Source organism: Pseudophryne corroboree, chromosome 4, assembly GCF_028390025.1.
Source record: "Pseudophryne corroboree isolate aPseCor3 chromosome 4, aPseCor3.hap2, whole genome shotgun sequence".
NCBI classification, from domain to species: Eukaryota; Metazoa; Chordata; class Amphibia; order Anura; family Myobatrachidae; genus Pseudophryne; species Pseudophryne corroboree.
In genome coordinates, this window is record NC_086447.1 from 215,495,009 (window position 1) to 215,512,327 (window position 17,319).

General features: G+C 42.7%; 1 long non-coding RNA gene across 1 annotated transcript in view; it reads left to right on the forward strand.

Annotated features, from left to right (window-relative positions):
• LOC134911277 (uncharacterized) overlaps window positions 1–17,319 on the forward strand; it is a 115,361-nt gene that overhangs the window by 61,612 nt on the left and 36,430 nt on the right. The window contains exon 3 of the long non-coding RNA XR_010176440.1: window positions 6,446–6,555. This is a non-coding gene — a long non-coding RNA (uncharacterized LOC134911277). The remainder of the gene's footprint in view (window positions 1–6,445; window positions 6,556–17,319) is intronic.

Below are 17,319 nucleotides of genomic sequence, written 5' to 3' on the forward strand. Positions count from 1 at the left end.
GTGTCGGGCTGTTTCAGAACTGGTGCAGAGATGAACCGTTGCTTCAGAAGGTGAAAGGCCTGTGTAGCTTCCTCGGACCACTTGGACGGATTAGCACCTTTCTTGGTTAATGCAGTGATAGGCGCCACGATGGTGGAAAAGTCTCGTATAAATTTTCTATAATAATTGGCGAACCCTAAAAACCTCTGGACCCCTTTGAGGCTTAAGGGTATAGGCCAATTCTGGATTGCTTGGAGTTTCTCAGGATCCATCTCTAGTCCGGAACCGGACACAATGTAACCTAGAAACGGAATGGTTTTAACTTCAAACACACACTTCTCCAATTTACAATAGAGGTGATTGACACGGAGACGGGAAAGAACCTCTTTTACCCAGAAACGATGATCTTCGAGATTATTAGCAAAGATGAGGATGTCGTCTAGATAAACCACGACATGGCGGTACAAGATGTCCCTGAAAATCTCATTCACGAAGTGCTGGAAGACTGCTGGAGCGTTGCTCAATCCGAAGGGCATGACGAGGTACTCATAATGTCCGTCACGGGTGTTAAAGGCGGTCTTCAACTCGTCACCCTCACGGATTCGGATTAGATTGTAGGCACCCCTCAAGTCCAGCTTTGTGAAAATAGTTGCACCACTAACTCTATCAAAGAGCTCGGTAATCAGGGGTAAAGGGTATCGGTTCTTGACGGTAATGTCGTTCAGACCTCTGTAATCGATGCACGGACGCAGACCACCGTCTTTCTTCTTAACGAAGAAGAAGTCTGCGCCGGCTGGAGAAGAAGATGGTCGGATGAAACCCTTCGCCAGGTTCTCTTTGATGTACTCTTCCATGGAGTGTGTCTCAGGCAGAGACAACGGATAAGTTCGACCTCGCGGTTGAACCTTCCCTGGAATGAGGTCGATTGGGCAGTCCCATTCTCTATGAGGAGGAAGGATGTCAGCAGAGGCTTTACTGAACACGTCCGTGAAGTCTTGATATGGAGGAGGCGGAACATCAGATGACCTGGGGAAGGAAGAACAAACAGGAAGAACTTTGGCTAAACAAGTCTCAGCACAGGAGGGACCCCATGCCAGTATTTGCGTAGTCGTCCAGTCAATTGATGGGTTGTGGAGACGGAGCCATGGAAGGCCTAAAACCACTGGATGTGTGGCTCTTGGAATCACTAAAAAAGAAATAAACTCAGAATGAAGAACTCCCACTCTCAGACGAACTGGAAGAGTCCTTAAGGAAATGACTGCGTCAAAAATCTTGCTGCCATCCACGGCAGTCAAAGAGATGGACGAGGACAGTCTCTCGGTGGGTAGGGACCACCGTTTAACATAAGCTTCGGTTATGAAATTCCCAGCTGCTCCGGAATCAAGGAGGGCAATGACGTTCCTGTAACGTTGAGCAATTTGGAGCGACACTGGGAGGTTACAGTCATGAGGAGATGGAGAGGAGATCAGTACTCCTAGCCGGCCCTCTCCTTGGCGAGCTAGGATCTGGAGTTTCCCGGACGTTTGGGACAGGCATTGATAGTGTGCGACGGAGCTGCACAGTAGAGACAGAGAGACTCAGAGAGACGTCTTCGGCGCTCAGCGGGAGATAGACGGGAACGACTAATTTGCATAGGCTCATCCTTGGATGGAGATGGTTGACGAGGAGGAGGAGCAGAAGATTTAGGAGTAGATGATCTTCCTCGCTCGGTTGCTCTCTCTCTGAAACGTAGATCAACCTTCGTGCAAAGAGAAATTAGCTCATCCAACTTAGAGGGCAAGTCTCTGGTAGCTAACTCATCCTTGATGCGTTCTGATAAGCCATGCCAGAATGCAGCATACAGGGCCTCGTCGTTCCATGCCAGTTCGGATGCCAGGATTTTAAACTGTATAAGATACTGTCCCACAGTACGTGTTCCCTGGCGTAAATGGAGAATCTCAGATGAAGCAGATGTTATCCGGCCTGGCTCGTCGAAGATGCGCCTGAATGTAGCTACAAAGTCAGTATAGGAGGATAGCAGGGGATCAGACTTCTCCCATAAAGGTGATGCCCAGTCAAGGGCTGAGCCACTGAGAAGGGAGATGATATAGGCAATTTTGGTACGGTCACTGAAGAAATTGCCAGGTAGAAGCTCAAAGTGGATTTCACATTGATTGAGAAATCCCCTGCAGAACCTTGGAGATCCATCAAATTTTGCTGGCGTTGGAAGATGAAGATGTGGACTGGAAATGGGTAAGGTGGGTGGGGTTACAGCTGGTGTCACTGTAGTGGACGCACCGGACGTGCCAGGTCCACGGAGGGTCGTTTGAATCCCATCCAGCCGTGTAGAGAGATCCTGGAGACAGCGGATGATGTGGCCCTGTGCAGCCTCCTGATGTTCAAGTCGGGCTGCCAGTTCTTGCATCGGCCTGGCCGCTTGATCCTGGTCTCCGGGTGGATTCATTAGGTCAGTGCTTACTGTCACAACTGAGGGCCTGAGCTGACGGGAGGCAGCCTCAGTTGTAGGGGCTGAGATGTAACGGAACCTGGGAGGTTGTATCAGACCCCTAGACATGTAAGTAACATGTAGAATAACTGCCCGAAGGCGTGACCACGACAACTAGGATAAAAGTCAATGATGTTTATTATGACAAACTCCGTAACACAGCAGCAGTAAAAGGAAACATAAAAGTCAACAGAGGATAAATACAATTCCTGGGTACTACAGGGTGGCAAGGGCCACAGGCACTGGTAGTGTGAGACAGTTCTTATAATCTTCTAGTTGGAAAGTCCTTACCAGGCCTGACTGTAGCAATGGAGAGAACCCAGGATCGTACCAGCTGATGTTCCAGGAAAGGCTGGGCTGCTGAAGGTAAAACGGCTGCTGTGGATACTGGCTGGAACCAGACTGTTGTTGGTACGGAGTGGATACTGGCTGGAACCAGTTAAATAATAAACGAACTTGAGAGCGATGAAATAATAATGAAGTTTGGAGTTTGAGAGCGGTGAAATAATAATACCGGTGGAGAGTGGTAAACTGCAGAAAAGGACACCGGCCCTTTAAGAGAAGCTATACACTGCTGGAAGCTGGGCTGGAAGCAGGTGATTGTTTGAGAGCGGTGAAATAATAATACCGGTGGAGAGTGGTAAACTGCAGAAAGGACACCGGCCCTTTAAGAGAAGCTGTACACTGCTGGAAGCTGGGCTGGAAGCAGGTGATTGTTGTAGCTGGAAACAAGTGAGTCCAGAATGGATCGGGGAGTCAGGCTACACCGCAGATGGAATGCTGGTGAGGGTCTCTATAGCAGAAGTCTGGAGACAGGAGCTGGAACCTGGAAGACAACCACAGGAGAGAGACAAACTGGAACTAGGTTAGACAACCAAAGCACTGACGCCTTCCTTGCTCAGGCACAGCTTACTTATACCTGCAGCAAGGAAGGGGTTGGCTAGGCAATTATGCAAATCAACAATACAGACAGCAGATTGGTGGAAATGATCAGATGACAAAATCCAAGATGGCTGCGCCCATGCAGACACTTGGAGGGAAGTTTGGTTTGTAATCCATGTGAGAATTGAAGCAGCAATGGCGGCGCCGGCCACAGGAGACAGGAGACGCCAGACTGATGAATGCACATCCAAACCACGCGGGCACAGCGGAGGCCGCGGCTGACGTAATCGCCACTCTGACACTTTGCATGCAGAAACTCAGGGACGGCGGCGGAGGCCGCGGGAGACGCCATGCCAGATGTAATATGGCGTTTACTGTGACCGCGTCTCAGAGAGACAGGAGAGGATGCAGGAATGTAAACATCAGGATAACAGATGGGATCCGGTCCTGGAGCGCTGAGCCAGCCTTAGGAGGCATCTGAAGGGTAAGTAATGGCGTCCAGATACCCGGATCGTGACATAGGATATATATATCAGTAGTGTACAGCAGTACACAGCCCCTTATAGACAGAGAAAACCTGGTCCTATACACAGCCACAGTATGCTACTATACAGAGCCCTAACACAGTGACAGCACACCCAAGCTTCCAACACAACTCTCCTGCAAAACAACGCCTCTGCACTCTCTTTCCCCCTTTGCTCTCTCCTGCCCCCCTTTGCTCTCTCCTTGCTTGCTCCTTCCCTAACAGCACAGAAGGAACACAGCCTTACTGTGCACACTCCAAGTCCGGAGTGAAGATGGCACCGATCACCGGGACTATATATAGAATCCAAAACCTGCGAGATCCCACAGTGGGATGATGACGTTTTGCCTAGTTTTCAGATCTGAGTCAGGTCCGCAAAACCAAGCCTCACTCCGGGCTCAGATCTCCAAGTTCTGGGGGTTTAGTTCTCAGGGAACCGAACCCGCTCATCCCTAGTGCTGACGTACTCCTAAGTTGAAGAAGGAGCTTGTCTCATAGGGGTATTAAATTCTTTTCACCCCCTTCCACACCCATTCTATTTCTGCAACGGACGTGGTATAATAATTTCAGCTCGCTACTCTCGTGATAGGGAGGCCACCCAACCTGTTACGTAGCTAAATCTGAATACTATGGGCGCGATATGTGCGATAACTGGGATCACTTTAGAAAGGAGATTGGGCGTGATATACCATTTGAATACCACTGATAGTGTTATATTCTTGAATTGTCCTTCCTATTCATTATGTATGTTCAGAGATTGTGTTCCCTACCCTCCAGGGACTCTGTTGTCCTATGTCTCAAACCCTGGAGTTCCTGGAGTCAGCCTTACAGATGTATACCTTTACAATGGAAGACAATAGAAAGAAGAAGATACCCAATTAGTTAATAATATTAGTCATGTAAACATGTTTCAATACTGCTTATCAGAGGGATCTTCAATTTACATATATCCTAGTCCCTCTCTCCCCTTTCCTACCACTGGTGTCCTTTTATATTTAGCAGTTACCATTCACATAAGAATACCACTTATGTGCAGCATATATACTATCATCTAAATCTATATACATGGCTGGATCCCCTGCACAGAATACCTTTGGCATCAGGGAATAGTTCACCCTCCTCTACAATATGTTGAATCCATTTTTTTGTACCTCTATTTTCTTGCCCAGACCCAGTAATCATATAGATGTAGTTTTCTATAGTACGGTATATGAATGATCTGTTATTAGTCATAGCTTACATGATAAAATATGAACCACAGCCATCGGCTAACAAAAGGTGCTCAGTGCAGAAGACTTTCCTACAAAGACATGGCCACCTGAATTAGAATGTGAAAGGTATACAGTATATAACAGCAAGGTCTACAGCCACTGCACTCTGTGTGGCAATGCAACCTGAAAGCATGCCTGATAGTGCTTAGTGCTATACATTGGTAGAGAGCCCAGACATTCCTCAAGACTTATCTGGTGGAGGTCTGTCAAAGACTAGACTTAGCAAGAACTGAGCCCCATCCACTTAGTCTCCATTATCTCCATACGTCAAGTTGTAAAAAGGAAAGCCACATTTAGCAACTGGCCCACTCACGTGGAAACTACGTTAAGATGTAGAAATATTCACTGCTTTCTTTGGCTGTGGTACTGAACTTAAAAAATGACTTTGGTAGTGCATCTGAAAGTCTGCCTTTTCTTTCTGTAATTTTCATCTGCTCTGCCCTTCAGCTAAAAGCACACTAATGCTGTAAAGTGTCAAGCTCCTCGTGCCTAGCAAATCGGTATCTTGTGAAGTCCTTTATGTGTAATTATTATAAGATGCTCCCTTCTCTATGTAGAGAATCCTGTAGCTGGTATTAAACCATGAAAGCAGTGTAACATTACCTCAATCACTATATTGCATACTGTTACCTTCATAGCCTCTATTATTACTCTACTACAGGTGCTCCACGCATGAAAACATTCTATGTAACACCACTGACCTCCACTCACCTTGAATTGTGAGTTGGCATTGGGGATTGTATTGCAGTATAAATCAAAATCAGTCTTTCTAGCACAGTAATGAGCAGCAGATTTGTGGTATTATAAATAATAAGAGAATAGTATTTTTGTAGAAGTCTTACGCTGATCTTACTGAAGTAAAGGAATAATAAAAAAAAAGTCACTTATGGTAATCCATGTAATAAAAAGAGAGGGCTGCGTTTTAACTCGCAGAGCTTCCAGGAATCCAGGCTCTTCAGACTAATGACAGTAATATGTAAGAGGCTGATTAATTGAATATCCATGACTGATTAAATTAAAAGAAGCAGCTTCAATTGTAGTGCAGATTATAGAGAGCACAATACAATATACAGTATCACACAAGCTTCAATTCAAAACATTTCAAGTCTTTGTTCCTTGTTGATTTAATGTTAGGTATTGATATATCATATTTGTAGAGGTCATTCAATCTCTTGCAGCCACATAGATCTGTTTACAAAAATAGGAAGGCTCGCTCAGACACCTATAAATTTGTTATAATCTGATTTATATTATGCATATGTCTTTTCCCCTTTCTTTTATTTACATTGCATTATATCTTTATAGGGGAGGTGCTCCTGGAATAGAGTGAAATGCATAAAAAAACCCAAAGAAGAAAAGTATTCCCTAGCATAGATCTGCCCAGCCACAACGCTGGCCCCTTCACACAGTACAAGGTGAGCTTTAAATAGTTAAAACTCTCCAGCTTGGAATTCTCTAGCTTTCTATGCAAGGGCAAATAGCTCAATGAATAGAGTGTCCGACTGCAATGTCATAGGCAACGAATCCCGGGCACAGCAGTATAAAAAAGTAATAAAGGACAGTGTGACTGAGCAACAAAGAGCTATCAAGTAGAGTCCATGAATGCTGTATAGGTATCAGTGACAAAAGGGGTGGGAGTAGGAGACAGCGTCAGTCAGGAGATGCTGGGCTTCAAAAAGGGGGGAAGCTGCATGAGAAAGTGATTATATAATTGATAAATGCTTCCAACAGCACCCCCTACCCTGCAGCGCTATGTGCGGAGCACACGCTACACATACTTCGTTAGGGCCCTTATAGTAGGTGATCTTGTGAAGATCTACATATTATTAAACTTTATATAGTAAAATAACTCACTCTTGTGTCCTCATACATTTACTTTTTTTGTGCCATATGGCGTGAGGTACACAATGTAGCGCAAAATAGACATTCCTCCATAGTTAGCAATTCCCGTTATTTTTTACTTATGCACATTGCAACCACATGCATATTCACTTAGAGTGACCTAGATAATAATAATTTAATAATTATTTTATTTATATAGCGCTCTTTCTCCAATAGGATTTAAGGCGCTTAACAGATACATAGCATAATATAGTACAGAAAATAATGAAGTACAGAAAAGCTTTTCATAAAATACAGACGCATGTAGATACTAAAGGGACATTATGGAAATGCTTGAGTAAACAGGAAAGTCTTGAGTCTACTTTTGTAGGATTCTATAGTTGGGTCCTCTCGCACTGTGCGGGGAAGTGAGTTCCATAGAGTCGGAGCTGCATGACTAAAAGCTCGACCCCCAGATGAATTACGGGAGATTCTAGGTACATAGGATCAAGGGCATAGCTACCATAGTTGCAGAGGGTACAGTTGCTATGGGGCCCAGAGCTAAGATAGGCCCAACTTCCCTGTAAAAGTTATAGTATACACATTTTTTTCACCATAGGGAGGTAAATATGTAGCCCTTACAAACGTTTGCCTTGGGGCCTACAATATATCTAGGTATGCCTCTATACCTGCAAAATGTAATGTGGCATAAAACAAACTGGAGAACATTATATTGCTACATAATATGAACTGGAGCACTGTAATGAGGCACAATAGGAAGTGGAAGCATTAGAGTGTGGCATAATGTAAACTAGGGTACTGTAACGTGACACAATATGAACTGAGGTACTGTAATATGGCACAATATGAACTGGGGTACTGTAATATGCCATAATATGAACTCATAATATTAACTAGGGACACTGTATCTCATAATGGGTATTGGGGGTACTGTGTTACATAATGTGTACTTGCAGCCCTACAATGTAACATACTGTAATGTAAACTAGGATTCAACTATGTTTCCTAAAATAAACTAGGGAACTACTATGGGACATAACATAACATAGGTTCTCAAACTCGGTCCTCTGGACCCCATAAAGTTCTTGTTTTCCACGTCACCTAGCAGGTGCACAGGTGTATTCATTACTCACTGACACATTTTAACGAGTCCACAGGTGGAGCTAATTATTTCACTTGTGATTCTGTGAGGAGACCTGGAAAATATGAAGAGTTCGGGGTCCTCAGAACCGAATTTGATAACCTATGAACTAGGTCACTATTATGGGGCATAAAATAACAATTGCTGAAGAGATGTGTCTTTTTAGAAGCCTTGGGACCTTCAAATAGTTGCTATTGACTAGAGATGAGCAGGTTCGGTTCTCAGAGAACCGAACCCTCCGGAACATCCCGTTCCGAGCCCGATTCAGAAGTCCGGCTCGGGACTTCCTGACAATCTTGGAAACCAGAATGGGGCAAAACATCATCATCCTGCTGTCGGAATCTTGCAGGTTTTGGATTCCATACAAACAGCCACGTGTTGCTGCCATTTTCACTCCAGACTTGGAGAGTGAGGGAGACAAACCTCTGTCTCTCTATGGGTGGTGGCGTCAGGTGGGGTTAGTGTGTACTCTGTAGGGGTGCTGCAGCAGTCACTGTGGTGTACCTATGATCTGTTAGGGGTGCTGTCCTGGCTGTCACTGGTGTTTCATGTGCTGTTACGGGTGCTGCAGCTGTACATGGGTGTAGCTGTCCTCCTGTATGCTGTAAAATATAGGGGTGCTGCTGTTAAATAACATTACACTGACCCTGTATGCTGTAAAAATTCAGGGGTGCAGTTGTTAAAAATTAAAAGCACACTGCTCCTGTATGCTGTAAAATACAGGGGTGAAGTTGTTAAAAATTAAAAGCACACTGCTCCTGTATGCTGTAAAATATAGGGGTGCTGCTGTTAAAATAACATTACACTGGCCCTGTATGCTGTAAAAATTTAAGGGTGCAGTGAAACTAAATGTACACTGTCCCTGTCTTGTATGCTGTAATAATTCTAGGGTGCAGTGAAAATCAATGTACACTGGCCCTGTCTTGTATGCTGTAATAATTCTACGGTGTAGTGAAAATCAATGTACACTGGCCCTGTCTTATATATTGTAATAATTCTATGGTGCATTGAAAATCAATCTACACTGGCCTGTCTTGTACAGTATGCTGTAAAAATTCAGAGGTGCAGTGAAAATAAATGTACACTGGTCCTGTATGCTGTAGAAATTTAGGGGTGCTGTTGTTAAAATAAAAGTACACTAGTCCTGTATGCTGTAAAAATATAGGGGTGCATTGAAAATAAATGTACACTGGCCCTGTCTTGTATGCTGTAAAATTATAGGGGTGTTGTGTAAATACAGGGGTGCTGGCACTGTCCGCGGGTGCAATGTCTAGGCCTGACCTTCACAACACTGTATGGGAAGAGGAGGCTCCTACCACCATTTGCATGCCCCATGCAAGTGCTGGGAGGAGCACCGCCAGTCCAGTTGCTGATATTTGAGATTGAGGATGTCACTGTAGAAGTACACCAGGATGAGGAGGATATAGGTGTAGCTGGCGCAGCGGAGGAAGTTGACGATGAGGATTCTGATGGTGATGTGGTATGTTTGAATAAGGCACCAGTGGAGACAGTTGTTGCCCATGGGATGAAAAAGACATTGTCATGCCTTGACAAAATTCCAAAAAGCCACCTCTTCGTGTGGAATTATTTCTCCACAACTCCAGACGACAGGTGTCAATTGCCTTTGTCAATCCATAATAAGTAGGGGTAAGGATGTTAACCAACTAGGATCATCCTCCCTTATACGTCACCTGCAGTGCATTCATCATAATTCATTGTCAAGTTCAGAAACTTTGGGTAATAGCGGAAGCAGTCCCCTAACACCTAAATGATATGGTTTTGTTTGAATATTATTTCTCTGTGAGGATGTAAACACTGAAGATGGGGATCTGAGGATGAGGACGACATCTTGCCACTGTAGAGCCAGTTTGTGCAAAGAGAGATTAATTGCTTCTTTTTTGGTGGGGACCCAAACAAACCATTCATTTAAACCACAGTCGTCTGGCAGACCCTTTAGCTGAAATGATTGGTTTGTTAAAGTGTGCATGTCCTGTTTATACAACATATGGGTGGGTGGGAGGGCCCAAAGACAATTCCATCTTGCATGTCTTTTCCTTGACACATTATTCCAGGGGTGCTGCCCTATATGGGGTGCTGCCCCTCTGCCCTATCAGTCCAGGGGTGCTGCCCCACTGCCATTTAAGTCCAAGGGTGCTGTTGCCTGTGTAATTCTCCAGGGGTGCTGCCTATGCTGTATAATTCCAGGGGTGCTGGCGTATAATTCCAAGGGTGCTACTGTACTTGATCCTAGGTTTAAATGAAATCCTAGAGCAGATATGAAACAAGCTTCAACATCACAAACAGATTTGTGAAAACTAGTCGCAAAGGTGGAAATGGAAATTGCCAAAGTGTTTTTAAATAAAGTGGGGAGAGACCACATTTGTGACCAAAGTCAGTGTGGCTCAGAAGAGACTGAATCATAATCCAGTGCAACTGCCGTAGAGGTAAAAGTGATATTTTCTGCCGGAGCATTAGAGAGAGGTTCTTCTCAATTATTTCATGTTAGGGACTCACCCAGATGAATAGCTCCAATTAGTCAACCTTAATTTTGATTTACTATTGATGTTCCACATTTTGGGATTGTATATTTAGAAGATGTGCATTTGTTGTACAGGGATCTTCTTTTCCTAAGGGCTGCGTAGGGTTATCGCAAGACCTTGTGGTGTTAGAAGAACAGGGTTTCAGTGATCTTGCATTGCATCAGCTTTCCATTGCACTGCAGCACTAGATGGACCAGGAGCTCCTGTGAGGCACAAACTGTTACTGAATAAGGCCCAGTATGGAGTCTCATGGTGGCTGACAGCCAGGAAGATGTCTGGATTCGAGGCTGAGGCATGCTGTGGGCACAGAGGTTAGCATTGCTTCCTCCCACAGTCCTACTTATAGTATGAAATGAGTTTGGACTGTAGAGTGGTAAGCTCCACTAGGACATGGGCTCAATAACAAAAATTTTACTGCACAGTCGTGCTTAGTACTTTACTGAACCCACCCAAACTCAACCTGCCCCACCAGGGCTGCTGTGGGGGCTCAGGAGGGTCTGCTAAACATCTAAGAGGCTGCTTTATTTAAAAATAATATATGAATAAAATAAACAACACACACAGGTATGCTCAAATGCGTGTGACTGGGAGCTGTGAAAAACAAAAATAAGGCATCTTCCACAAAATATGTAAATACAAATGCAATAACAATTCCATCTTGCACCTCTTTTTTTCTCTGCATTATGTGCTCTTTGGGGCCTAATTTTTAAATCTGCCATCCTTTCTGCCACTGCAGTGCCACTCCTAGATGGGCCAGGTGTTTGTGCCTCCCACTTGTGTCTTTTTGCTTAGTCATCCAGCTACCTCGGTGCAACCTTTTGGCCTAAAAACAATATTGTGAGGTGTGAGGTGTTTATAATAGACTGGAAATGAGTGGAAATTAATGTTATTGAGGTTAATAATACCGTAGGATCATAATTACCCCATAATTCTGTGATTTTAGATGTTTTTTTGTTTTGTTTTTTAAATCATACAGATCCAAAACTAAAACCCAAAATGGTGGTTTTGGCAAAACCAATCCAGATCCAAAACACAAGCAGGGATCCAGATCCAAAACCAAAACACAAAACCCGAAAAGTGTCCGCTGCACATTTAAATATAGACCCACAAAATTCTGGCTACACACCTGTTTAGGATTAACATTTTTGCTGCAAAGGAATTGGTATATAGTCGCAGATTAAGTTTAAGTAAATGCAGCGGAAGGCATGGTACGGATCCCTTGTTTTATCTTTTTACCGTAATTAGTGAATGATTAACACACAGAAGCTACACGAAATGCCAGTGTCAGTATTCAGGGTGCATCAAATGGGGCTGTTACGTGTATGTGGACCATCTGTGCCAAAATGTCATTTATATGCATAGTCTGTTGTGATGCCAATAAGATGCCAACGCTGGAATTCCGACAGGGTCAGGCGACCGATACCAAAATCCCGACAGCTGGCATCCTGACCGTAAGAATAGCAGCCGGGTTAGTATTAGGGTCGGGGAAGTGGGTGGTGGAAGGTTTAGGCGCCGCCTGGGGCGGCTAGAGTTAGGCTGCAGGGAGGGGGGGTTAGGGTTAAGCAAAAAGGGGGGTGGGTTAGGGTTGGGCTGCAGGGCATGGCGGGTTAGGTTTAGGCACCAACAGGGGGAGGTTAGGGTCAGGCACTAAGATGGAAGGTTAGGGTTAGGCTGCGGGAAGGGAGGGTTAGGCGGTAGGGGAAAGGGTGGAACAGTCTTACCTCCCCCCTGTTGGGATTTCAGCTATTGGGATGCCGGCATCAGTATTTTGACCTCTTGAATCCCATCCGCCTGCAAATCATTTTAAAACCAGTCTGATAATATTATATTTCACTGTGATGCCATATGTTACCTTACAATGATCTACAGAACCTCAATATATAATTTAAAATTGAACAACATATTTTAGCGGTATCTACACACAGCATATTAAAGAAATCCTGACAGTTTTGTTCTGAGCTGCAGTGAAATGTATGCAGTAGGACTGTGCAAGGTTCTGTTCTCTCTCATGAATACAATTAATTTATAGCACAAAAAGATATCAATCACTACCAAACAACTGAACAACTTGTCCATCACTTTAGAAGTTGAAGCATAAGAGTTCTGATTACTGTATAGCATTGTTGCCTTTAATTACAAAGTTATTTCACCTCCTGCAAAGGCTGCATCAAGCCAAAGCTGGGTGCGTGCCATTACCATGACTCAATTTTCTTGGGATGCATAATATAACAGGGGTCATGCTGTGCAACATCGCTAGGAGTTGCGTTATCGGGGACTTTTATAATTAAGTATTATAAAAAAATAAATCAATCTGAACTAAAAGAAAGATGATTATGCCCATTTATGTTTGACCAATATAGTATATCAAATTTTAATTTCATGATGCATTTCAGTTAAACAAATCATGTTAACGTGAAACGGGAGGCATAACAGAAGATAAATTGGAAACATACTTATAAAGGCAAGAAACATTATCACTGTAAAAGGAGAGAAGGTTGCGAAGGACTTTATACAAAATTACAAAAATAGATTTGTTTCTCAGTCATAATTTAATGTGATCATTTAAGATTTTCCATTATGAGTTATACTTTAACCTTCAGAACCTGTAGCCATGGATATTTCATGCTTACAGATAAGAGTCACGGTTTTCAAGGGGCAGTGTTGTGATGAAGTATGGGAATGGTTGGGAATGTATTTGGCTGTGGATTAAGTGGGTCTTTATTTTATGGCCAGGAATTTTGGCAACTATAATATCAGTGCTTTGTTTCTGATGTTACTCAATGATACCCAGTCCTGCACCTTTTGTAGTAACTGCCCCTCTAATATTGCAATACTGTACAATTCAGTAATTCAGCACACAGCAGCCAATCACTGATAAGGACAGCCGGATGCAGGTTACAGTATGTCAGGATTTTTAGTTCTGGGGAATTACAGCTAATGGCAGTTGGAAACAATGGGAATACATCTGCCAGAGTACAGCATCACTCTGCTTCCAGCTCTTCACTGGAACCTATTGTTATCACAGTCCATACTTCTCAGCCTTCCCAATTTCAGCAGAACAGTCCCAGTGTCCCATCTGCGGCCCACAGTGTCTCGCAGCCAGGGGTAAAGGTTGGGGGAACTTTTAATCATTACTTCTCTGCACAGTGCAAGGAGAACTTGGGGACAGCCCAGTTGGCTGGAACGCACTAGGCATGCGCTTAGAATAATGAAAATGAGGGACGGCTGCAAGGAGATGCCTCTCCCAGTGACCTTGCCCCCTTTCTAGACCATGGTGTCAATACGAGTGCTGGGATTTTTCACAAAATCCAAAAGTTATCTTTCACGTTAACCAATTATTAAAGAGCAATATTTTTTTAATTCTTTAGTATAAAATAATAGTTTTACTCATCTCGTCCCTTGGCAAAATGCACTTTTTAAAGCCAAAAGGAGAAAAGAAAGTAGAATTGCAGAAAACATAATAATTGAAAGATTAAAATATATAAAATAGTAAACTTGTAGAACTTTTGATGGCACTGAAAGGGTCCAAGTGAGAGGTGGGAGGATATGGTGCCAATTACGTCATTGCCCCACACTGCGATACCACATTTTGTTGTATTGTTCAGTGGAGGTTGGGTCCAAAATGATGAAACACTGTCATCAAGTCCCCATAATGCCCACTTCCCTGGAGAACTAGGTGGGATCCCGAAGTGTGGTCTGCTCTCTCAGTAGTGGAGAAGAACTCTCTATAATTTGTGAGTTTCAGGCTTAATGAGAGAGTAGATAATCATATAGCGTAGTCCCCATTTCCAATTGGAAAGCACATTTAGGTTTTAATTTAACATCAAAGAGTAAATCAGCGAAAATAAAAGAGTTTACACCTTTAATCGAAAATTCAGGCGCTAAGGTGCTAAAGTGATTTAATGCCCACTGCCTTTCATTTTAAGGGATCTTGGGGGGGAGCCAAGGAACGTTACAAGTGAAAATGAGTTTTGTGGTTTAAACTTATCACCTTGATTTGCTCTTATCCACAAGCACAAAATCCCCTTATAAGTTGACAGCCTGGCAGTCCCTGTTACAGACATTTCCAAACAAAGAGGGCGGTTGTTGAAGTAATATACAGAAGTTATGCTGGAACTGCTGGGAGAGTAGGGGCTTTGTGGTAAACCCCTTCTGTTTTAAATGAGGAAATTAATTTCAGGATTCCTTAGAAGAGAAAAAAAAGAGAATGAGCAAATGTGGACATGCATGGAAATTTTACTTCTGCAGCAGAAAGGATTTCATTTCAGACAATTTATTTTTACTCCTAGTCTTCTGCTTTATTTAAGAATATATATATATATATATATATATATATATATATATATATATATATATATATATATAAAACATGAGTGAGATACAATTAACTTGTGTTTAACGTTTAGGTATCAATGAAGCCATGTATATTAGATTATATTTGCCTTTAATGTTATTGGAGACAACCTACCAACTTTGAAAACCAAGTATTTTTTTATTTAATTTATTTATTAATGTTTTTTTATATAGTGCAGCAAATTCCATTGCGCTTTACAATTGGAAACAGCAGTGATACAATAAAACAAAACAATTGGAAACAACAGTGATAAAAATAATGGGTAATAATAACAGACTGTCATGGAGGTAGGAAGGCACAGTAACTATATATATGTGTGTGTGTGTGTGTGTGTGTGTGAGTGTGTGTGTGTGTGTGTGTGTGTGTGTGCACAGTATATATAATATACACAGTATATATAAGTACAGTATGTACTGTGTGAATATATAAAATAGAGAGGAAAAGCAACAGTGTTTACTGAGAAGAAATATCACACCTGAATTCCAAATCAAATTACTTGAGGGTGATTTTGCAAAACCAACAGAGTCTGTGCACATCACTAATTTATACTTTAAGATAGAAAAGTATAAATGTAAATATAGGAAGTGGTCCTAAAGTGGTAGGTTAGACTTTCATATGAAAGTCCAAATACTAAATTATGGTGGATATTAATAAAGTATAAATGTAGTGATCTGATTTAGTAAAATTTAACTGAAGCTGATTCTGAGTATGAATGCTTAACCGGTGTGCAAAGGATGTATAGGCTGACCAGACAGGTGGCCTGCATAGGTAGGTGCAATATTTATAGTAGTCCAGCACAAACATGAAAGTATAAAATGTTACAAGTGGAATATGTAATGAGCAAAAGAAGCTATAGACTCTTCAGAACACACAACAGGCTGGATTGTTATGCCTACATAGAGATGTTATAAACACGGATTTACACTGGAAAGCTGTTCTCTATCCTAATGACAAGCAGTTGGTGTGCAACTGTATACAGTACATTGGAAAGCAATGTAGCAACTTGCATTTTAAAACCCTAAAACATAAACAAGACCGCCATAGGGTTTCCATATGTTGTGGCTTTCTTGGCAGTGGGTACATCACAGGGGTGCAGGATCCTCTAGTTGCTTACTTGCTTGTAGAGCCTTCCTACTGGATTTAAAATATGTCTTGAATGCAGAAGGGGGCATGAATGTATGTACAGTACAATCTTTGTAAGTGGGCACGCACATAACAGGCAGCACACGGACCTAGGGCCCTTAATCCCCCTGATTACAGTAAATTAATGTTTATTTGATTTTTTTTACAGATAAAGCAAGGTCCATGTTGGCGATCGCCATCATCATCGCTGATCTCACCCCAGTGGTGAGATACAGTATGTCTTGTAAGAGGCTTTCCAGCAGCCACTTCCCCTCTACATGCTATGGAAGTGGCATCAAAACTGCTTACAGTACTCCTGCTATGCCAGCCGGGTGTGATACAGAAGATAGACATTAAAAACATAGACAATCATTAGGTTGACAGTAATAGGTCGACAGGGTCAAAAGGTCGACACAAAAAAATTGTGGGTGTTGTTTTGTGTTTTAAACATTTTTTTCTCCAATTTGTTGAAATGCGTCCCCTCGCAGCTTGCTTTGCTTGCCACTCTTCAGGCGCGGTGGCTCACTCCGCTTCGCACGTCACAAGGTTACTAATGGTGGTAGTTTGTGACATGGATAGTCAATTTGATTAAATGTGTCCCCTCGGGGGCTAAGTTTGCACGCTAAGCTACGGGCTCGGTGGCTTGCTCGCCACAGTGTTAATAAATGTAATAGTTTGCGACATAGAATGCAGCAAAAGTTGTAAAAATGGAAGAAAATTAAAGTAAAAACCATGTTGAGCATGCGTCGGCCTTTTGACCCTGTCGACATTTTGACTGTCGGTCTTTTGACTCTGTTGACCTTTTGACTATCGGCATTTTGACACTGTTGTCCTTTTGACCCTGTTGACCTTTTGACTGTCTGTCAACCACCTCCCATGCCAGCCTTCCCCTTCCATCTCCTACTGCTTAGCATGGAGAGGCGCAACAGGGGTGTACACCATGTGCAATATAAAATAGTACAGGTTGGTCATCTCAGTTGGATTTATGACCATCACTACATGGGACCCATGGTGTCTAAAAACAGCTAATTTCTCAGTTGTTCATCTGGATATGACGCGGAAATGAACATTTAAACAAAATTAGTTTGAAAAATAATAACCATTTTGGAAATGTGGGGGTTATACAGGTTTGTTAACAAACCAAAAAAGTTAGCAATTTGGCAAAACCATGTTGTACTGC